Here is a 24,047-nt window from a genome sequence, read left to right on the forward strand (position 1 = left end):
AACCTGTTGCCATAATTCATTAAAATCCACCCGAAGGAGTTGCTTCTGATCTACTGTCCACATTTAACGTGTCTGTTCCTTGTGTCATTGGCCCAAATGGTTTCCTTCCCATGCCCTTCTCCATTCCGGTTGGTATCATCTAAGTATGTTCTCTTCGCTGGTCATTCACTAAAATAGACACTTGGAATTGAGGGTGACCCTTCACGTGTGGTCCAGTGAGCACAAGACTCACCCATCAAGTCAGGCCAGGCCAGCATCCTTTGAAGGATCTGCACTGTCACTTCCCTTGAGCTCACCAATGGCCCGAGTCCAAATCTTAACCTTTTCTGGTTTTGAGTTCTTGCACATAGAGCTCTGTAGCCGAGGGTGAAGACTTAAGTTGCTCCTCTGAGTGAAGTGGGGAGACATTGTAGGGTTTTAGTAGAAGAGTGAAGGGTCATGGGATTTGAAAATGCCTTGCCAAGAGCAGAAAGAGCCTTTGAAGTTCAGGTGCTGGGAAGCTAGCAGCCTGACTTGAGCTTTTAGGTAGACCTTACAGTTTTTTTGGTGATCGGATGTGAGGGTTAAGGAGTCATGGGTGGTGGGTACAGGTTTCTGGTCCTGAGTGGCTGAAGGACGCAGCTGTTGTCACCTGGGATGGGGAAGGCCACAGGGGGGCAAACCCAAGGGGGAGATGAGGCATTTCATCCAGGGTGTCTAAATGTTCAGCGGCTCCTGGACGCCCAAGTAGAGGCGAACAAGTGCAGGAGGGCAGAGGCCCAGAGGCCAGGAAGGAGCCTTAGCACACGGACGGTGGTGGGGAGACTGCCGAAGGTGTGCATGTCCAGGACTGGGAGCTCTGCTGAGCTAGGCAAGCATCGGCAAGGTTCCAAGGGCATGCTGGGAGTGAGGGGCCCGCCAGGAGGATGTGATGTACTGGTGATTAAATGAAAATCAGTGTTTGTGAGCAGATTACAATATATAAATAAACAACATTTAACATAAAGATTGTGGAATAATATCTAATGTATTGACATTTTCTTATTTGTTTCAGTTGTATTCCTCTATTAGCTATTTCTTCCTATTATAACAAATATATGTGCACACATACAATAGGTACACATTGACTATGTCTATGATAGATTCTGTCTGGGGCAATTCAACAAATGTGGCTTAAATGTGTCAGGAATCAGAAAGCCCGAGTACTGTTGTGAGTTCAGCTCAAGTGTTGTTGATGGCTCTCACTTCAAATCTGTGGCCATTTCTTACAAATAAGTGTGAGGCTGGGTCTAAGTGTCTTGTAGAAAATCCCACACAAAGGGCTTGTACTTGCCATTACCATGTGGCTTGGGTGTATAGCCTTGGTAATAAATGGGCTTATGGGAATTTTTACCTGTGGATAAGTGGTATCATTAAACTTTTATATTTTCTTGAATAGGGATTATTCTATCCATAAAGGTATGCCCTACTTCAAGTAATCTTGTAGAATAATTACAACATGATTGTTAATGTAATTTGATAGCTCCTGCTGTGCAAAGCCAATCTGTCTTCCCTGATAATCCTTCTTTCTAGAGTAAGTGACTGAAAAAAGGAACAAATTATCTTTCAAGTCCTAATGGATCCTAAGTAGGAAGTCTGTGCACACACAGGGAAAAAGAACAGCAGAAACACAGGGCAAAGCCAAAGCCTGGGGCACCAGCTTTCACCCTAAAGGGATGGGACTTTCAGAAGGGCGCCATTTCTGTCCTGTGTGAGCGTCACTGACCAGCTGGAATGGACTGCTTACAAGAAGGCGTCCCTGTTTGTGTGCCTGGATCACAGCCCCACAGCCATGGCTCCTCAGGTTTTCTGGTCTTGAAAGCAGTCAATGGTGTTGCTCTCCAGCTGCCTGGAGCAGTGAGGCCTGGAGGAGGCGCTGTTCTCAGCAGGGATCACAGAGACCCTCCCAGAAGGCTGTGCTTGATCGTCAGCCGTCAGTGCCCATAACCTGTGGCATCTGCCCCAGGCCCTGGCAGTATTTGGCCTATAGTGAATGCTCAATAAATGTTTGTTGAAAAATGGGAGAAATTAAGTTCTTTGTTCCCAGGAATGGATTTACATCCAGAAGAACAAAGTCTGTGGAGCACGTTATTTAAAATATGATTTTTTTAGTGTTTCTACTGAACTCAGTAAAACTGAGTTTTCCTCATAATAAGTGTCATTGAAAATGTTGAGACTAATTACAACGTATAAGTGTGGAGCATCTCATCTCTGAAATACTTGGGACCAAAGGGGTTTCCGCTTTGAGAGGTTTGGGCCACCAAGATAGCTCTGTGGGTAAAGGTACTTGCTGCCAAGTCTGATGACCTGAGTTCAGTCCCTGGAACCCACAGGGTGGAAGGGGAGAACTGATTGCTGAAAGTTGTCTTCTGACCGCTACACACATGCCTTGGCATGCACACTCCCCCAATAAAACAAACAAACAATAGACAAACAAATAAGTAAGTGTAATCAAGATTTTAAAAGTATTTGAGAGGGCTTTTTGGTGGTGGGTAGGGAAATGTTAGAACAGCTGAATAGATTTAATTGATTGAGTGTCCCTAATCTAAAAACTCTAAAATGCTCCAAAGTCTAAAATGTTTTGAATGTGTTGAGAAGACGCTTTTATTCCAGATTTTAGATTTTGGGGTTAGGGATGATCTGATGGCAGTCTCTGTTTCTTGGATTTGGATCTGTGGTTTTTCTTCTTCTTTGAGACCTGTATAATTTTTGGTAGCATTCACCGGGAGAAGAAGGCTTAGGTTTTGTGGCACAGGTGTCAACTCTGAGCGCCTCAGTGAGGAGTCCTGGACTTAGAACAAGAGCTCAGGCCTCTTTCTGTTCTGAGGTAGAGGCATCCCTGAAGAGGAGGACCCAGTGCTAGCTCTCAGTAGCAGGTGGCTTCTGTCAGAGGCTCCATGAGCAGCGGCCCCTGGCCAGCTTTGGCGTGGGCTGTGGTGGTCTGAGTATGAGCACTGCCAGGAAGCTGCCGGTGGCAGCGTGGTTTATGAGCAGCCGGGAACCTTTTGTCTGTGTCAGCTGGTCATTCTATTGTCTTTTGGGCTCAGCAGCCCCGACTGTGTGCCCTGTGGGCTCCTGGGGAGGCCGTCTGTGTCTTGTAGCCTCAGAGCCTCACACTGTGGCACAGTTCTGTGAACTTTGCCCTCACCTGTGCCCCTCTGGTCTCGCCCTTATCCTCGCATCCCGGTATGCTGGATTGCCATGGGGTTCTTTTCCCCATTTTCATCCTTCCTCAGGATTTTGGTGAAGGGAATTTGGTAGACAGCTATTGAGGGAAAAATAGCCACATTCACTCAGATTAGGTAGGCCATGTAAGTAAAAATGATGCCCAGGGGGAGACTTAAGAATTTTGCTACTTGGGCTAGAGGTATGGCTTAGTGGCTAAGATCACTGGCTGCTCCTCCAGAGGACCCAGGTTTGAATCCCAGCACCCACATGGCGGCTCACAATCATCTGTAACTTCAGTTCCAGGGGATCTATTGGCCTTCGCAAATACTGAATGCACATGGTGCACAGACATACATGCAGGCAAAACACTCATACACATAAAAAACAAAAATAAACAAATCTTTTTAAAAAAATCTGCTACATTGCAGATCCTGGGAGCGGTTACAGAGTCATGGGGATCTGGATATGTGAGAATCCTGGAGCCTTCCTTATGTCTTGGGTGGTCACATTGGGGAAAAAAGGAAACTGCCTGGCTTATCAAGGCTCCTATGTATGATTATGACCTATTTTGCAAGCCTTGAAGTCTAATAGTATTAGAACCAAATGTTCAGCTCTCCCAGAAGAGCCTTGGTGGTTGAAATGATGGCACTGTGGCCATTTTCTAAGCCACAGTAGACATATTCATCATTCACCTTATGTGAGCAGTCATGCACCATGATGTGGTACTCATAGCAGGATGGTGTAGGGGTGGAGCACTTTTTGTAAAGATGATGGTAGATATGCTCCCCAGAGACGATGTATTTAGCTCTTAGGATTCTCTTGGCCAAAGCCTCAACAGCTGCTCTTGTAAGTTCCTGTGACCAGCTCCAGAAACCCAGCCCTGGAGACTTAACCTATTTTTTGTTGTTTGGTTCTGTAGGCTCTGGATATATCAGGCCCAGTTTAACTTATAAGTAGATACCAGGCCCCACATTTCTGTGTCGTTTTTCCCAAGGAGTAAAAGGCTCAAGTTGAAGAGCCCAATTTCTCTTTGGAAACATTCAAGACAATTTGGCAGAGAAACTACCCATGAACATGTATTTTTCTTCCCTTCGGCCTGCTGGTCCTGCTGGCTTCTCAGGCCTGGATGCTGTAAGAGCTTCTCAAGGTGGGGTGGGGAGGGCGAAAGTGTCTACCACTTCTGTATTATCTCAGGAGTGGCTTTCCCCTGTCAGTCACACTTCAGATTCCAACTAAAATGACCTTCTGTGAAGGCTGTTACCAGCTGGCTTCCAGAGTGAGTACAGTGGATTTCATGTACTACCTGGAGAGAGCCTCTTACCAGAAGGGCCAACTTCCATTCAGCCTTCTAAACCCAGCCAGGGTGCCAGCTCCTCTGGGAAGCCATGTTCCAGCTCCATGTGGAGTGAAGTACACAGTCTTCTCATAAGCACCTAGGGCACCCTGGACTTATTTCTCGTTTGCACCTGTCACTTTGGTTTGGACACTTGTACATCATTTATATTTCTTCTGCTAGACTGGGCCCTGGGATTTGGATGCCCACTTACTTGGTTTATTTCTGCAGTGTTTACTACAATGCCTGATGTTCTAATGTCAAATGCACAAGCTTCCTTTCTAGTCTCATTCTGGTCCGTAGATCCAGACTCACCAATTTCTGCCCTTTCCAGGTCTTCAGCCCACCTGGTGCCCGCACCTCCATCTTTGCCAAACCCCTCCTCTCTTTTGCCTCAGCACCTCTGTGGTCTTTTGTGGATTGCTTTGGAGTTGGGCTGGGAAGTCAGAAACAGTTGTCGGTTTCTGGGTGGTGAGGTGGTGAGGAGTATCTCCAGGGAACAGAAGGCACCCGTGGTGGTTCCAGGGACTGGCGGGGGAAAGGCTGGGACAGCTGCAGGAAGCAGCTGCCTACACATCTGCAGTGGGAGCCTGTGAACTGCGTCTGCCATCTGCAGATGTTCTCAGCTCAGTCCCCAGCTGCATCCCGAAGTTGAATGCTTCCAGTTCTTGGCAGAGCTTAATCTGAAGCCAGCTGAGAGGGTCTCTGGGAAGGGCCAACTTACAGACTTCACCCTCGAGGTGCAGGCTAGAATTTGGAAGGGTGAGATGCTGTCAAACACTCGGCATGCCAGTGTGCCCCCGACTCCTTCTGAGCCTTTCTCTGTGAGTTACTGCATATGACATTGTAAAATTTGACTAACAGGGGCTACAGATGTGGCTCAGGGATTAAGAGCACTTACTGCTTGTGCTGACAACCAGAGTTCAGTTCCCAGCACCCATAATGAGAAGCTCACAACTGCCTAAATAACTCCAGTTCTAGGATATCTAATACCTTCTTCTGGCCTCTGCAGATACCAACACATACATGCTCTCTTTCTCTCTCTCTCTCTCTCTCTCTCTCTCTCTCTCTCTCTCTCTCTCTCTCACACACACACACACACACACACACACATACACACACACACAAACAAACACAGAGAGACTAAATTTTTAAAAGTTGTTTAGTTAATTATGGTTGTGGGTTTTTTGTTTTGTTTTGTTTTTGAGACAGAGTCACTGTGTAGCTTGTGCTGGGCTAGAATTTATAATCCTCCAGCCTCAGTCACCTAAGTGCAGAGATTACAATCATGTGACATCGTATCTAGGTAAGTTATTGTTTAAATGAAGCTCTGCTCACCCCATCAGTTGCCCCTTTAGTTTCATAGGGTGAGGGAACCCTAGTCCACAGTCCTGTCCTGGTCATTATGTGATCTATAGTTATATTTTACCCCTCCCCCAAAAGCCATTGTTTTCCCTTAAGAGTAAAATAAAAATCTATTTCAGTCTGGAAATTATAAACACAACCCTTAGAAATATATTAATACTTAATGTATTAATTTATAATACATGAGCCATTAAAGAAAATCTCCAGGGGCTAGAGAGATGGCTTGGTGGTCAGAGAACTTGCTGCTCTTGCAGAGGACTAGAGGTTAGTTCTGATCACCCACATCAGGCACTTTACACACTAGTTCCAGGGGATCTGATGCCCCTTCTGCACCCCGGGCACTGTACTCACTTGTGTGCGTACACACTCGAGTGTACATACACATACACACAAATTAAAAAATAAAATAAATCTTAAAAATGCTCTGAACTCACATTGGGCCACTTATAAATAGAGAATGATCATTTCCTCTTCGTTGGTTGAGTGTTTATGGGGCTTTCATTGACTGCCCTGAACCAGGCGCTGTTAGGCAGTCTGCCGGTTTCCTCGGCTGTGGAGTGGATATACCAGACCCTTACTTTCTTCACCATCTGTTAGAGCCATGTGGCAGTGCCTCATTTAAAACAAAAAAGCTCTACTGAAATATTAATTGTAGTATTAGTGGTGTGGAGTCAAGGCCCATATTTAGAATTTATTCTTTCACCGTGTCAGCAAAGTGGAATCCCACTCATACCAAGTTTTGATGACTGGGGTAAATCAGCCTCGGGAGGTTTTTCATCTCTGCTGTCTCTTCACTCAAGAGGTCATTCTGGGAGTGGGTCAGCTGGGGCTGCCTACCTTACCTGTGCCCCGGAAGGCCAAGGAGTGTTGGTCTTCTCCCTAGACGGCAGTGGATGAGATGTAAGTCCCCTGTCAAAGCAAACAGGCAGATAAATGAAAACAGAGGCCTACATGTAACTTGTGTGTGTTGGGGGTGCATTCCATGTCTGTCAGTGTGCATGTGCAGGTCAGAGGTCACTATCAGGTGTCCTCAATCACTGTCCACCTTAGTTTTCACTTATTAATGTTATGTGTATGGGTGTTTTACCTGCATCCATGCACCACATGCATGCAGTTCCCACAGAGGCCAAAAAGGGCATCAGATCTCCTGGAGCTGGAGTTATGGACAGTTTTGAGCCACCTCGTGGTGCTGGGAATTGAACTCAGGTTCTCTGGAAGAACAGTCAGTGCGCTAAACTGTTGAGCCGTCTCTCCAGCCTCCACCTTAGTTTTTGAGACAAAATCTTTCACTGTACTTTGAACTCACTATTTAACAAGACTGGATGGCCAGTAAGCACCACAAATTAACCTGTCCCTGCCTTCCTAATGTTGGGATTAGAGGTGTATGCTGCCGTGTGTGTGGCTTCCGTTTTCCTCCCTCCCTGCCCCTCCTTCCCCTGCCCCCTCTCTTTCTTTCTTTTCTTCCTTCCATTCATATGAGTGTTTTGTCTTCATATGCATCTTGTATACAACAAGTATTCCTGGTGCCTGTGGAGGCCAGAGGAGGACATTGGATCCCCTAGAACTGGAGTTACAGAATGTTGCTTCCTGCCACGTGGGTGCTGGGAATCACACCTGGATCCTCTAGAAGGGTAGCCAGTGTTCTTAACTGCTGAGCCATCTCTCCAGCATCTGTGCCTGGCTTTTAAAATATGGGTTCTAGGCGATTGAACTCAGGTTTTCATGCCGAGATGATATGACCAGATCCAGTTAGCATATGATGTCATCTGAAACCTGCTTTCACCTTCACAGTTTCCCCATCAGAGAGGTTGGAACAGAGGAACACGGGCTTTCTGCTCTCTGAAACAGGATTTCAGAGTGCACCAGGAATGTAGGCAAACAGATTCTGGTCTCAGTGATCTATTTAATTTTGATTCCCAGCTCCTTGTCAGTTTTCACATTTGCAGGAATGTGAGTGCCAAACTTTGGCAGCCTGCTGGTGGAATAAGTGGATGAGGAAATAAAAAAGGTATGAAGACTGTAAACCGAGGGGCAGAGGCCAAGACTGAGGTCTGAGCCTGGTACCTTGCACTAAGTACTGCTTATGTGTTTCAGACTGAGTGGCTGTAATAGCAGTTGTTTCAATTCACACCATACTAGCTGTGGGCATGGCAATGCTCAGCCACAGTCTATCGCTGTTTTTATTTCTGGTTACTAAACAGACAAAGTCAACCTGAGAGGAAGAATTAGGACTCCTTCAGGCAGGCAGCCTGTAGAACAGTGGATCCACTCATCAGACCCTTCCTGTGTCAGGCAGGGGTCTAAGTGGGATGTGAGACACACCTGTGCCCTTGAGTATGCCTGCAGCCCTGGTGTTGGGGTGCACGGGCCTTGCTAGTGTGCCCTGTGAGGCTCTGATGAGACAAGCAGTCACAGTGGTGAGTGAATGAGCCATCCAGACCACGGGGAGCTGTTAGTGCAGGCACAGCCTATTCATCTGGGGACCAGCCAAGTCCTGCTGCTGTGGCAGTGAGCACTCAACTGAATCTGCTTCCGGAGAGTCCCCCAAACATTTGAACCCATGACCTTGCACATGCCAGGCAACTGCTCGGCTGTGGAGCTACCCCACCTGCCCTTGGTCCTGTTTTTTTTTTTAAACTTGTCTTACATTTTAAAAACATTAAATTTCACTTCTTGGGGGAGGACAGCACAGGTATGGAAATTCAAGAACAATTTACAAGAATTGATTCTTTCCTTCCACCATGTGGGAACTGGGGTCTGAACTGGAGTCTTCACACTTGGTAGCGATCTTGCCAGCTCCTGTTCTTACTACTGTGGGATGCCTTTCTGTATGCTGTGAATATGTGTGGCTTCCATTCGATAACAAATAAAGCTGCATTAGCCTATGGCAGGGCAGGATGGAGCCAGGCGGGAAAATCCAAAAGAGATAGGGAGAAAAGAGTGGGGTTAAGGAGATGTCAGCCTGCCGCCAAAGGAGCAAGGTGCCAGCAGACCGGTAACACCACAGCCACGTGGCAACATCTAGATTAATAGGAATGAGTTAATTTAAGATGAAAGAGCTAGCTAGTAAGAAGCTAAAACCATAGGCCATACAGTTTGTTATTAATATAAGCCTCTGAGTAATTATTTTATAAGCTGCTATGGGACCGTGGGTGGGAGAGATTTGTCTGGACTGCTGGGCAAGGCAGGACCTAGAAATTTCCGGCTACATTTTACTATGTAGCTCTGTCTGATGTGGAACTCTCTGTGTAGTCCAAGCTGGGCTGGAACTCATGATCCTCCTGCCCCTGCCTCCATACCCAGCTCAGGGGGACTCTGAGATCACTCCCAAGCCTCCTGTTAACCTTTTGTTGCCCATGCTTGAGCGGTGACCAGAAACTTGCTGCCTTATTAGGATATTGCAGATTCCTAGAATATTCTCTTTTATGTCAAGACAAATTTTGCCTCTCAGAGTTCTGTTTTATAATGTGTCTGATTTTGAATGTTTAATTTTTAAACACTCAGTAGATGATGCACTTAAAGGTAGTGTCTAGAAATGAGCTCCTGGTACATGTAGGGGGAGAGAAGGTGAAGATCTTAGTTGGTGGACTATCCTTCCCTAGGACAGGACACCAAGAAGGAGATGTAGCTGATCTTCCCCATGTATATGGGGTACCAAGAACTGTCAAATTTGAGGAGACATAAAGAATAGTGATTGCCAGGGATCAGGAGGAGAATTGATGTTTAATAGGAACAGAGTCTCAATTGGGGAGATGGAGTTCTGAAGATAGAGGCCGCGATGGACACACAGCTTTGGCAATGTGTTTTGAGGGGAGTGGGTTTGTTGTCAGGGGTTGAAGCCAGTGGCTTCACAGTGAAGCCCCTTCTGTTGCTGAGTGTGACTTCTGCCCTAGTGTGGATGTACTTGATGATGCTAATGTGTATGCTCAAACATGGGGAAGATGGTAAGTTTTATTCTGTTATCACCCCAAGTTAATTATAAAGAGGAACAGTCTTGGTGATTTACAGCTCTCCCAGTAGGTGAACCATTTTCCAAGTTCAGCTTGGCCACTTTGTTCCCTCAGTCTGGACACAGGCCACCAGGCCTTGCTGTGGGGGACCCACAGGAAGCCAGAGACCTGGGTCACTGGTGTGAGGCTGAGCAGGATGAGGCAGTCCAGGCTCTCAGAGCTGTTCTTCAGCCACTCCTCCTGCCCTCATTTGCCCTCAGCTGTTCTCACACTCCTCCAGGCGAGTGACAGTCACCTCTCCTGGACCGTAATGACTCCTGTGACCTCCTCTCTTATCATCCACCCAGTCTCTTCCTGACAGCCAATTTGATCTTTTTAATTGACATATTGAACTGTACCACCTCCTTGTCTTCCCAAAACATAAAATAAAACAAATTCATGTAAAAGATGAATTCTTTTAGAATTCTGTCTAAGTCAGGGTTTCTATTGCTGTGAAGAGACACCATGACCACGGCAACTCTTATAAAGGAAAACATTTCATTGAGGTGATGGCTTACAGATCAGAGGTTCAGTCCATTATCATCATGGCAGGCAGACATGGTGCTGGAGAAGGAGCTTAGAGTCTTACCTACATCTTGCAGTCAACAGGACATGGTCTGTGACACTGGGTGGTATCTGGAGCATAGGAAACCTCAAAGTCCACCTCTATAGTGACACACTTCCTCCAACAAGGCCATAACTACTCCAACAAAGTCAGACCTCCTAATAGTGTTACTGCCTATGCGCTTATGGGGGCCAGTTACCTTCTAATCACACCCACTCTTCTTTGAAAGCCCTTTACTGCTTCCTGTCAGTGCTCAGATAAAACCCAAGCTCTTTGGTGCACCTGGCTCCTTAAGGTCTGGTGCCTACTCTCTCTTCAACCTTGCTGTTTCCCATTTCCCCTTACCACCTAGCTCCAGCCATGCTCACCATCCCAGCATGGGGCTTGCTCTCCTTGGAGACGCTCTGGACTGGATCTTTCATTTGGGTCCCTAAATGTCTGCCCCTTTCTGATCATGCAAAAACTGTTCCCTCCTCAAACAAGCCACAGCTCTAGGGCCACACCACGCTGGTATCTTGTTTGTATTTTGTTCCCAGTAGACTTTTATTGCACACTAATTATTTACTTCTTACAGCCAGAATGTGAGAGCCATGAGAGTTGGGGACTTTGTTTTGCCACTGACCTGTGACCAGGGCCCAGGTCAGTGCACGGCACATAGAAGGCATGAATACAGTATTGACTGAGCGAATGAGTGGCTCACAAAGAAACAAAGAAACCTGTCAGTAGAAGGAGGCAGTATGTGAGAGGCTGCCCGGAACTGACTGGGGCAGGTATTCCCTGTGCTCCAGTCCTTGTCTTGGTCACTGCTGAGATCTCCTTGATCCTGCTATCCAGGCCCTCTCCCCACCCCCTTCAAAGCCCATCCCCACAGCTTGCCTGCTGCCCTGCTTGGGCCCTGGGGCCATGTGCCCTCTTCTGGGCTGTGGTGATATTGTATTCCCCAATATATCGTGCACCCTAATAAATTTATCTGGGGTCAGAGAACAGAACAGCCACTAGACAGACATAAAGGCCAGAAAATGGTGGTACTCACACCTTTAATCCTAGCATTCCAGAGGCAGAGATCCGCCTGGATCTCTGTGAGTTCAAGGCCACATTGGAAACAGCCAGGTGTGGTAACAAGAGCCTTTAATCCCAGGAAGTGATGGCAGGAAGCAGAAAGGTATAAAAGGCGTGAAAACCAGGAACTAGCCTGGTTAAGCTTTTAGGCTTTTAGCATCAGTTCAGCTGAGATCCATTTGGGTGAGGACTCAGAGGCTTCCAGTCTGAGGAAACAGGATCAGCTGAGGAATTGGGGAGGTGAGGCAGGTGTGGTTTGTGTTCTGTCTCTCTGATCTTCCAGCATTCACCCCAATACCAGGCCCTGGGTTTGTTTTTATTAATAAGAACTTTAAAGATTCATGCTACACTGGGCTGCATTGTGAGGTGTCTTAGGTCCTTTGTGTAGAGCATGCTTCTCCTGCTGAGTTATCTGGCATGCCCATGAAAACTGAGAACTCCTATGTACCAGGTGCCATGCTGAGCCATATTTCTGCATTATATCACTTAATTCCTGTAATTCCCCTATGGATAGGGTCTTTCCATCCTCACCCTGGGAGCTGCAGCCCAGCAAGTCACATGACTTTCCAGAGCCTGCCAGACACAAGCCCCCAGGGGGCTGCTGGCCTCTGCAGAGTGTTTGTGCTTAGAGGGACTGAGGATGCCTGAAGCCAGGCAGCTGTGTTGAGAGAAGCAAAATCAGGTGGAGAAAGGGGAGGGACCGGTTTATGAAGTGAACAACACTTTGCGGTTAGGAACAGTGAGAAACAGTGAGAGACTGTGCCTTTGGGGGATGCCTGGGGCATTGGAGGAACATGTGTGCTCAGAGGAACTGAGGGAGCAGGGCGGCTGCACTGGGAGCAGCAGAGGCGGGGTCAGGTGGAGATGAGGCAGGATGGTCTGTAAAAACATAATACACTTATTTATTTATTTGTTTGTTTATTTGCTGTTAACATTGAGAAGCCATGAGCTGGTGGGTGCCTTCGGGGGGTGCCTGGAAAGAGCTCAAGGATCATGTGTTTCAGCTCTGACTCCCAGCTGTGGGTCCTCCTGGCCACGGGCTCAGTGTGGATTACCTAACCTCTGAACTCTAGTTCCTTCAGTTATAAACAGGGCCACAGAGCCTGTCTCAGCAGTTATGGTGTGCACAGCCGAGCAATGAACATGGCACTTGCCACATTCTACAGACTCAGGAAGTGTTGTGGTCTAAATGTGGAAGGCCCCACCCTAGGCTTACAGGTTTGAACAGTTGATAGGTCTCCAGGCGGTGGTGCTGTTTTCGAGGGTTGTGGAACCTTTAGGTTATGGAACCCTTAGGAGGCTCAAGAGATTCCTGCTAGGTGTGCTCCAGGCAGCCACACTGGAGGCTTTTTTCTGCAGCCATTTCTTCCTCCAGGATTGTAAGTTTACGCTCATTATTTGTGGTGTGGATATTTAAGTTTTAAAAAACATTTTAAAATTTTATGTGTATGAGGAGTGTTTTCCCTGTATATATGTCTTTATATCACATGCGTGCCTGCTGCCTGCAGAGGCCAGAAGAGGGTGTCAGATCCCCTGGTACTGGAGTTACAGTTGTGACACAGTTTGCGGGTTCTGGAATTCGAACTCTGATCCTCTGCAAGAACAGTCAGTGCTCATGACTGCTGAGCCGTCCTTCCAGCCCCTGTGGTGTGGAAATTTGCTTATGTGAAATTTGCCTTCAATATAATTTTAGAAAGTACCCAGTGTCAATGTCAAATCAAATGAAATGAGTCAGTGTCCCTACAGGCAGACCTCCCTTCCCAGCACTTCAAATCTTTTGATATTGTGGCATGACACTGTCTTTGTCATTGGCAAAGTTCATTCTCAGCAACCACACCAAGTTACAAAACCAAAAACAAAACCCTCATAATGTTTTAGGTACGATTACAACTTTGTGCCCGGGCCATATCGGTAGCTATTCTTGGTCCCGTGTGGACTGTGCAGCTGAGTGGTGTGGGGAAGGCTTTGTCCAGGGCTCAAGAGGCCTCAGCACAGGAAGGTGCCCTCCTTCTATAGTCTGTGCTCAAGGCAGAACAACTCAAGGCAAGGACAGTGTGCTTGTTGGTGGAGAGTGGCAGGAAACACAAGGGTTGGGCTCAGAAGACGCAGTAACCCACCCTCCTCCCTTCCACTGTGTGGCTCTGGGCTTTCAAACACATTTCATTTAGTTTTGGGTAGATGAACCAGTAACTAGTGTTATCAAAGGACCTTCGTACCACAGTGTAGAGGGTACATGGGCATCCATCACTTGGGCTTTATTCTCAAGAGAGCTCAGGTTTGCAGGCACCCATGCATTGGAACCATGTGGCTTAAGAAAATTTCTGGGCCTGGTCCCAGAGCTGCTGAACGGGACATTGGCGGTATGGCCCAAGCCTCTGCGGCAGCCTGCTGCTGCTACTGCATGGCCACACTTCAAGTAGCCCAGGGTAGCTACATCTCCACAGTGCTTGGAATGTAAATTATCAAGTCTACCATTGCTGTAAACATGTTTTATTCATAATGCTTGTTTTGTCTCTTTTAATCAGGTATTTTGATGTTGGACTACACAATTTCTTAATCAGGTAAGCCAGTGCCTTTTGTTTTAATTCTTACTGAATATTGTATCTATTATGGAAGGGTGCAAAGGGGGAAACCTTAGCAAATGAATTAGTAGTTGAGTTACTTGGCAGGAAAACATTGCTAGCACTATGTGTGTGTTCGCCACAATCTCACATAAGTAATCACTCAGATCTGTTTGTATCGGAAGTGATAGTTAACTGCCTTATGTTGCTGTGATAAAACACTGACCAAAAGCAACCCGGGAAGGAAAGGGTTATTTAAGCTGCAGTCCCACCATCAAAGGAAGCTAAGACAGGAGCCGGAGCAGAGACCGCCAGGAACATGGCTTACTGGCTGCTTCTTCTGGCTTGTCCATTTAGTTTTCTTATACAGCCCAGGCTGATCTGTCAAGGGATGGTACTGCCCATTATAGGCTAAGTACTCCTAAAGCAATAAACAATCAAGAAATGTTCTGTAGACATGCCCAAGGCTGATCTGATGAGTCTTCTCAAGGGTATCAAGTTGACGACCAGAACTGGCCATCCCATTTACCAAAGTCTTACTTCCATCCACTAGGCCACTGGAAAGATAAATGAAAAATGAGCTTTATTGGCTCATGTCAGACATTTAGTAGTCCATTTGACCAGTTCTCTCCCGTTGAGTTTAATCTTTCAAAACGAAATCTATCACCTGTTTTACAGTCATGGAGATATGATCTGTGACCTAGTGCAGATATAGACCTATAATTGAGATTATAGACAGTAGTTTATAACTTAGTTTATTGGTGATTTTTTACCAGAGTTGTATTATGGAGCAGATTAATTTCACATAGCTATGAAATTAAACAAGTTAGGTGGAAATAAATACACCAGAATATTGACAGTGCTTATAAAATGTATATGATTTTAAAAATCAACTTTGTGGGCTAGAGAGATGGCTCAGTGCTTTAGAACACTTGTTGCCCTTGCAGAAGTCCTGGGTTTGATTCCCAGCACCCACCTGGTAGCTCACAACCGTCTGTAACTTCAATCCCAAGGGACGCAATGCCCTCCTCTGGCTTCTGTGGACACCGGGCACACACATGGTGTACATACATACATACGGGCACACACATGGTGTACATACATACATACGGGCACACACATGGTGTACATACATACATACAGGCACACACATGGTGTACATACATACATACGGGCACACAGGCAAAATACTCATACACATAAAATAGTGAATCTTAAAAAGAAACTTTTCTGTGTTTTCTAAATTTTTCGTAGTGATCACCATTCTTCTACTAATGTTAAAAAACAACTGAAATGCCCGTCAAAATGTGTGAGGGAAGAATGGTTGCGGAGAGAGTCACTGTAGATGAAAGGTTGTGAGGGGACCAACCGTCAACTGGAGAGTTTTGCTCTCTGTAAACATGTGGCTCATGTTAACTGATCTGAAAGTTTGTTAAACTCCAGCCATAGTGGCTTTGCATGTCGTGTGGTGGTTCAGCTTGCTTCAGTGCACGACCTCTTCCCTACTGCTGAGATGCTGACGGAAATGTCACCTGTGTAGAACCTCTGTGTTGGGCTGCATACGGCAGTGTCCAGCAGGGGTCAAGCCTTCCTTGTCTCCTCTCCGAGGCCTCCTCAGAGGCCGTGTGTTGAAATCTCTTCAGTCTGCCTCACATTTGGGAATGTGCAATGTCTTGATTTTCTCCAAGATGGTAAACACAGATGATATCGTGTGAACCTGAGACGCAGCAAGGGTCAGAACAGCATCACAGGAAGGATAATGAACCAGAGAGACACAGAAGAGGTGACAGGAGAGTTCCAAATCTAAGTAGATTATAAAAAGCTGTCTTGGAAGACATCCAGGAATAGCAACCCCTCACCTTCCATCTGGGCATGGAACCCAGGGTCTTGCTGGGTAACACTCACTGCTGACCTTCACCTCCAGCCTAGTGTGGAGCTTGGACTTGATGTTTTGGTACTTTGTACTCTCATGGAACTGTTCCCACACAAGTTGGTATTTATTTTCTCTAGTAAGTTTCTTCAGAGCAGGGGTCAAGTCCTAATTATTTATCAGTATTCAAGTTGAGATTAATGGTATGGGATGCACCTTCAAAAGCATTTGTGGTGGGAGTGAAATGAAGTGTGAGAGAGGAGGAGGGATGTTAGACTGGGAGAATCTGCTTCTGCAGACATCGAGCCTGCCATGTGCCTCCTACAAGGATGTGTCTAGATGCTGTCATTTGGAAAAAAAACAAAAAAACAAAAAAACAAAGCAAAACCCGATATTGAACTGGAAGATATTCCTACCTTATCCTTGTCAGTTTGTGGCTTGACTGAAGGATGGTCTGCCCTTGGGGGTCTCACTCTCACTTCTGGACTCCGGACATGTGGGCTGTGGAGGAGAGAAAGGCAGGGCTATGCTGTAGCTGGTGCTGGGTCCCTGGTTGGAGCTTTTTGAAAGACTGTAGCTAGTTACTCAGTGTTTGAAACAAGCAGGGCTTGGGGAGGGAGGCTTCTCTCTGCCCTGTGAATCCTGGGGCAGCCAGAGCAAATAACACACATTTGCTTATGGTTGGGGAATGAGTGACATCTCCCCTTCTTGTTAGCCCCCCAGTCTCTGTGAGCTGGTGTTTTCATCCTCCACTACAGGATGGCATCCCCAAGCAAAGGACTTAAAGACCCCAGAGGGCCTCTTCCTGGCTCCCTTTCCTAGCTCTGGAGTAGAGGAGATGGATATAACTGGTTGCTTGCAGCAGACTGGGCCTCTTCTCAGGCTTCCCAGGATGGGCTGCTGCGGGCTTCCCAGCTCTCTTCCTTCTAGCTTGGGAGGTTAGGGATGAGAGACCAAGGGTGTTTAAGGTTGGACGCACTGGTAAGAACCATTTCAGTGGACCAGCAACGCTAAGCCAGACTGCGGAATGTGCAGAGCAGCGGGCCAGAAGGAACAGCTGTGACTGTGATGGCTCTTGGTTTGCGCTGAGGAGGAAGGAGAGAGCAGCTGGTGCAGAGGGCAGGCTGAGTGGCTTTTACTGTTCTTTTTTTTTCAGCGAGAAAATGCTGTTTAGCCAGAGGAAGATCCAAAGCACCTTTAGACACAGAGAAAGCTGCAGTGTCATCTGTAGTGCATCAGAGAGGAGTGACATTTTCTGTAGATACAGCCCCAGAGGAAATCTTATGCGCCTAGAAGCGCGCACGCGCGAGAGAGAGAGAGAGAGAGAAAGAGAGAGAGAGAGAGAGAGAGAGAGAGAGAGAGAGAGAGAGAGAGAGAGAGAGAGAGCGCTTCTACTCGAGGGTTCTTTCCAAGGGAAGATATATTCCCCCTTGTAAAGGGGAATGTGTAAAAGGGATTGGCACCACCACTTTTGTTTCTGTTCCAAGAACTACTTGCCGGCTCCAGGAAGCTCCTGAGGTGTTCTCAGGGTTGGCGAGCTCTCTCAGATGCTTGGTGTTGGCACAAAAGAAAGCACAGCCCGCCTGACTAATCAGCTGTGGCTTTGACGTGGCTGGTGGTGACGTGGCCTTTTCTGGAGTGATGTAAGTTTCCCTGGAGCCCGTTCTGTGATCTCAAAGCCGAAAGATGAGCTTCCTTGCCGATGCTAGTGTGGCACAGGGCTCAGACTGGAAGGGGCAGTCACATGGGAAGCCTGAATATTTCTGTCTGGGTGTTTTATAATGACTGCAGGAGAGCAGTGGGCTGTATCCTTCTTCGTCTCACAAAAATCCAAGGAAAGACTTTCAGGAAGCAGAAACAGCCATTCATCAGGGACCCTCAGAGGACACTGGCTGGAATTTTTCATGTGTTGCTACAAAAGAAAAAGGGAAAATGACCAGCTTGGCAAAAAATATTATAGAATAGAATGCCTTTGTCTCATTGTTGATGCTAGGCTGGCATGTGTAGATTTAGTTTAGTCCAACTTTGGCAAGAGAGTAAAAAATATTTGTATTAAAAAGTTTTAGCCTTTCAGTTTTGTCTCAGCTAGAATTATAGATAGACCCCTTTCCTGCTCCCCATTTTCTTTTAAGGATCTCATCTTGTTGCCCAGGCTGGCTGTGAATCCCCGGATGAAAGCAATCCTCCTGCCTCAGGTCCCAAGTAGCTGGGACTACACATGTGTGCCTCAGTGTTGGATTACAGCCCCACCCCTTCAAGGCAATTGATGCACAGTAATTGTGATGGTTCATCAACATCTTCATTGTCTACTTGATGGGATTTGGAATCTCCTAGAAAACACATCTCTGGGCATCTAGGGAGGTCTTTCTAAGAAGGGTACATTCCACTGGATGTGGGTGACACTACCTCCTGGGCTTGGATTCTGGGCTAAATAGAAGGAAAAAAAGGTGAAAGCAAGCGAGCTCCAGCATCGGTTTCTTTCTGCTTCCAAACTGTGTGCAGTGTACCCAGCTGCCTCACACTCCCGCCACCGAAACTTTCCTGCCTAGATGGACTATCGCTCAAACCGTGAGCCAGAATGTGCCCTTCCTTTCTGTAGTTGTCTTCCATCAGATATTTTGTCATGGCCATGAAAATTAACAAATACGGAGTTCTGATGCTGAGGAGTGGGGCCGTGGTCAACCTGGTCATGTGGTCCTTAGATCAGTGGAACTGGTTTGTAGCAGGGCTACAGAAACATTTGGAGTTGTGGGCTAGAGAAGACCTAGAAATGTGGTATGCAGAAATTAACGTGTCATTCCAATGGAGTGTTGGGGTCCTGCCTGATTTGTCGAAGGGTCCTTGAATGGAGGAGTGAGGATTGAGAAATGATAGCTGTAGCTAGAGTTTTCCTGCCTGGCCCACAGTCAGGACAAATCTCTCTCACCTGCCAGTCCCACAGTCGCTCAGACCCAACCAAGTAAACACAGAGACTTATATTGGTTACAAACTGTATGGCCGTGGCAGGCTTCTTGCTAACTGTTCTTACAGCTTAAATTAATCCATTTCCATAAATCTATACCTTGCCATGTGGCTCGTGGCTTACCAGTATCTTCACATGCTGTTTATCATCATGGCGGCTGGCAGTGTCTCTCTGACTCAGCCTTCCACTTCCCAGCTTTATTCTCCTCCTTGTCCTGCCTATACTTCCTGACTAGCCAATGGCCAATCAGTGATTTATTTATTGACCAATCAGCAACACACTTGACATACAGACCATCCCACAGCACATAGCTATGAAATAGAGACTTAGATGAAGAAAAAGACAGAGAAACAGGACAGCTTTGGGAGGGCTCTGGGTCAATACCACAGACACCTGAGTTTATTATTCACAGCCTTTATATACCCAAAATAAAGGGGGCAAAGAATCCCCCTTTCAAGGTCATCACAGTTCAAGGTATGAAACATCTGGTAACCATTAGGCAAAGCACCCTGTAATGAGGCCTCGAAGTATAAGACACCTGTAACCACACCTTGAGCCAAACCATCCTATTGTGCAGTCTTGTGTGTTGCAGGGAATACAAGCTCGGACTCTCTGACCTTGAGTCAAGATGAAAACAAGCCACAAGCTGGGGTCTCTGTGGGCCCCCACAATGGAGTAGAGCCCCCCAGAATACCAAGAGAAACGCAGGCAGCAAAGACTGATCTGATCATGAGGTTTCACAGGGCAACAGAGACTGTTGGGGACTAGGTCAGAGGCGATAAAAGTTCTATTCCGACAAAGTCTGGCTGAATTCTGCCTACATCTTGAGAAATTGAGTGAGTTCGAATTCAAAAGTAATAAACTAAATTGTTTAGTGTAGGAAATCTCAAGATATAACATTCAGGCAGTGGAATTGTTTTTGCTCAATGAATTTATTGAAGTCTATAATGACAATTCAAAGCAGAAAGACTTGGAAAATGTGCAGAGGTGGGGGGGGGGAGTGTGAGTGGATTTCAAGTTGCTGTCTAGGGAGCTCCAGACACAGTGAGCCATCAATGCAATTGAGACCGTAGGAAATGTATCTTAAAGGCAAGATCCTGCCTGATGTCTGGTTTGTAAAACTGTGAGACGTGAGATCCTATGTTGTAGTTTGAATGTCAAGTGTCCTCTACAGCCCCTGTGATTGAACACTCGGTCCCCATTGGTGGAGCTGTTTAGGAAGACTAGGCAACCTTTAGGAGGTGAAGTAGATCACTAGGGCCTTGAGACTATTGCCTGGTCTCACTTCTGAATGTGGATACAGTGTGACCAGAGAGCTTCCCAATCCTGCCACGATGCTACCTTCCTTCACATGATGGACTATGTCGCTCTAGAACTCTGAGCCCAAATAAATCCTTTCTCCATTAAGTTTCTTTTTTAGAGTATTTTAATCACAGAAACAGGAAAAACAAACAAAAAACTGAAGAAAGCTTGAATTGAGAGTTTCTCCGACAGGGAATCCCTGTGGGCATCAGCCTCCTTAGAAAGTGGTTTCCCAGGTTCATCCACCAAGGTCCACAAAGGCTAAGCAGCTGTGGTAGAAAGTGCCAGACTGCCCTTCAGCCTGGCAGCAGAACTCGGCTGTGTTGTCCATGTGGAACTGACTTTGAAGACATTTGCAAAATTCAAGACTGACAGGGCACAGAGGCTTTCTACCAAGGGTCTAAAAAGTGCTGAAGCCAGGCAGTATCTAGCAGGATTATAGTCCCTGTGTGATGTCCCTGAGAGGCCATCATGAGAAGCTGTGAAGGGGAAGTTGTGATGAAGACTCCAAGGTGTTGGAAATGCCAGGACGATGGGGCACCTCCTGAGGAACCTACAGGCCAGAGGGGAGGTGCTCAAGAGAGTCGTGTATCACAGGCACCAAAATCGAAGGGCCTGGTCTAGCCAGTGCTGTTGGAACCTGAATGATGCCAGCCAATCTGAGGAGCTGGAATGGAGCTAACGTGTTTGAGTATTTACTGTTGGGTTTTGTTCTTGCCCTGGTCTGATTTTCCTTGCCAGTCTTCCATTTCTCCATTTTGGAATGGGAATATACTCTGGCATTATCTATTAGACTTATGTAATTTTTTTTATTATATAAGTGCTCACAGTTAAGATGAGTTGCCAAAGAGACCTTGATCCTTAGGACTTTGAAAATGTTAGAAGTGCTAAAGTTTGGAGGAATCTTAAAGATGAAATAAATATGTTTCATTACTGGCAGCCACAAACCTTGGGTGACCAAGAGTGGAATGTTACAGTTGAAAGTGACATGGGAGTATTCAGTTGACAAGGGATGGACTTGAGAGTTTCCATGGGAAATTTGATTGGCTGTAGCATCACCTTGGAGGCATGCCTCTGGGTGGTGAGATAGGTTTAACCCTGGGTGTGGTGCACCGACTTACAGTGTGGGATCCTGGGCTGAATGAAAAGGAGAATGTGAGGTAAGCATCTACACTCATTTCTTACTGTTTCCGACCACTAATGCAATGTGACCAGCTGCCTCCATATTCCCAACACCATGCCATCTTGCGGTGATGGGTGCAACTTCTAGGCGTGAGACTAAATAGACCCTTCCTTACTTCTGCTGCTGCTTGTCATGTACATTGTCATAGTAACTAATTAGTAGCATGACATCCCCCTTCTTTGATCTTTTCATGGGGAAATAGTTTTTAAAACACAGAACATCACCATCCTTTAAAAGAAGACCTGGGTCACCCTTCTAGTTAACAATTTCAATTTCAATTTTTTTTTCTGATTTTTTAAAAAATTGCTTACATGCTTATAAATATAAAATTCATTCCATTTTTTAAAATATTTTTTAAATATTGTGTATATTTAACTTCTATGTGGGGAAGATTCTGTCTCAAAACTACTGGCAACAAAAATGCCAGAGAGGCTATGGAGGTGGAGGTTGTTAAAGTAGGGAGGGGCCTGATCTGACATCCATTTCTCCAAAGTGAGTCTGACAGACTGTGTGAGAAGTTCTGTGCTTCTCCCAGGAGCTGGCGCTGGGGTGTCTAGCTGGTGCCTGCCCCTTAAGGAGGCCCTCTACAGCAGCTGCCCCGACACTAATTAGTGTTGGGAAGCAGTAACTGGAACTACTGTCTCATTGCTCTGTTTACTTGCATAGGAGTGACTTGACTTATCAACACTCAAGTGAGGCAGTTCACTGACAGTGAACTCTCTAGGGCATGGGCAGCTGCCCTCATGCCGGGGTTTGGACACACAATGGACTCTCTTCTCATAAAAAGCAACCCTATCTCCAGACCTCTCAGCAAGCCTGGGTTCCAGCTCCTTCCCTGGCTCGCCTCTCCTTCTTGGCCTCTGTTGATGGCCGAGGTAGCCGTCTGCCCTCCCACCTTGGATGTCAGCCATGCTGGGGCATAGAGGCCTGAATGCATGGGCCTGGCTTCCTCCCTGAGCTGCCAAGAAGCCCATTTCCTTCTGATTTGCCCTCAATCTTTGCCTGATGTCTGGTGTCAGGAGAAGAGTCCCTTCCTAGCTCCCATCACGGTCAGGGACTGCATTTCTGGTCCCAGGCTCAGACACTCTAAATGTCTTGGAATGCTTTTCATTCCTTGGTTGGATGGAAGGACCTTGGTCATGGCCCACATGTCAGTAATTTTGGTTCTTAGCTGATGCCACTTGATCCGTTGCTCACTCCACCCCTGCCGCTGTTGCTTTTGAGGAAAGCATTGCTAGAGCTTTGTTTTGGTTTTATCTTTATGACTGTACTATATTTGATTAGAAAATATAGATTAAAAGTAATATAAACCAAAAGAAACTTCTTACACTCTGAGTGTTGGCATCCACAGTTGAGACTCCTGCATGCAATTCTACAAGTAGCCGCTGCTGAAGATAAAGGTATCTGCTAATAAGTTAAAAATAGTTCCTGCTGTATTAATGGAAGTCCCTGCAATACAGAGGTGCTTCTTAAGTGCGAAAGTCTGAGTGAGGATGCTCTTAGCAGGTGGCTGGTTTATTGGATGGTCATTTGCTGAGTGCTGTCTGTGTCACCTGCTTTTGAATTGCCTTCCTGTGTCTGAGGCTCTTTTTGTCTTTTGAGGGTCACAATGTAAGGCAGAGGCCAGATGCATCCTGTCTTTCTGCACACCACAGATCTTAGAGCCCCAAGCTTGAGATTTAGATTCTGAACAGCTATGTGTGGGTGGAGGTTGGACCCAGTGTGTAGCTCGAGTGGCAAGAGTGATACCCACTTTATTAAGAGAGAGAGGTGCTGGGCTGGAGCCCCATATCCAGCCCCTGTGGTAGGAACCCACTGGCTCTGAGCCCAGTTTCAGTCCTGAAGGGGCACCATTGAGCTGTGGTGGGGTCAGTTGTGAACAGTGCCTGACTGCATCGCTTCCTAGCTCTCTGTGAGGTATACAAGCTACTGAGGCTTCCTTAATGAGCGACTTTTGAGGTTTAACTAGAGTACATTCTATTATTTATAACAAAGATAACTAAGAGAGTTGCTTACCTGATGGGCAGGGGAGATGGTGTGCTCAGCAGGGGGAACACGTGATCTTCGGCAGGCTTTGCCCGTCAGCTGCATCGATTTCACACACCAGAATTAAACCAAATTGCAGCTATTTTTTGCATCAGCACAAGAAACTTCCTGTGAGATGGAAAGGGCATGAGGCTAGGCACGGAAGCCCTGGGCTCGGGGCTGCCTGACATCTCTCCGCTGTGGTGATTTTTGTTGCAAGTCACTTTTACTTGGGCCTGAATTTTCTTATTTGAGAAATGAGAGAATCCCATCAGATAAACTGTAAGCTCCCTTCTGATCAGCCTCTGGTGAGCAGTGCTGGTGTGCCTAATATTAGCATCTGTCCAGATTGGTGCCAGCCAGTACGCTGGCGTTAATCTCTCATGGCTGTTTAAATTCAAGTTCATTACAATTCAGTGATGTTACCATGATATTGTGATAGAATATGGAATAGATATTTGGTTTCTGGCCCTGGTTCCTATCACAGAGCCCTTAAAGCCTTTGCAGATATGGACACCAGGAGGATCTTTGTTCTGAGGTTTTTGTCTTTGAGCTCAGTCCCTACATGGATCTGCTAAGACCTCTGTAACTCCCTGAGCACTAGGAGTAGGACTCAGCTCCCGAATCCCTTAGAATTTCTGGCAGAT

This window comes from Peromyscus eremicus, chromosome 15, assembly GCF_949786415.1.
Source record: "Peromyscus eremicus chromosome 15, PerEre_H2_v1, whole genome shotgun sequence".
NCBI classification, from domain to species: Eukaryota; Metazoa; Chordata; class Mammalia; order Rodentia; family Cricetidae; genus Peromyscus; species Peromyscus eremicus.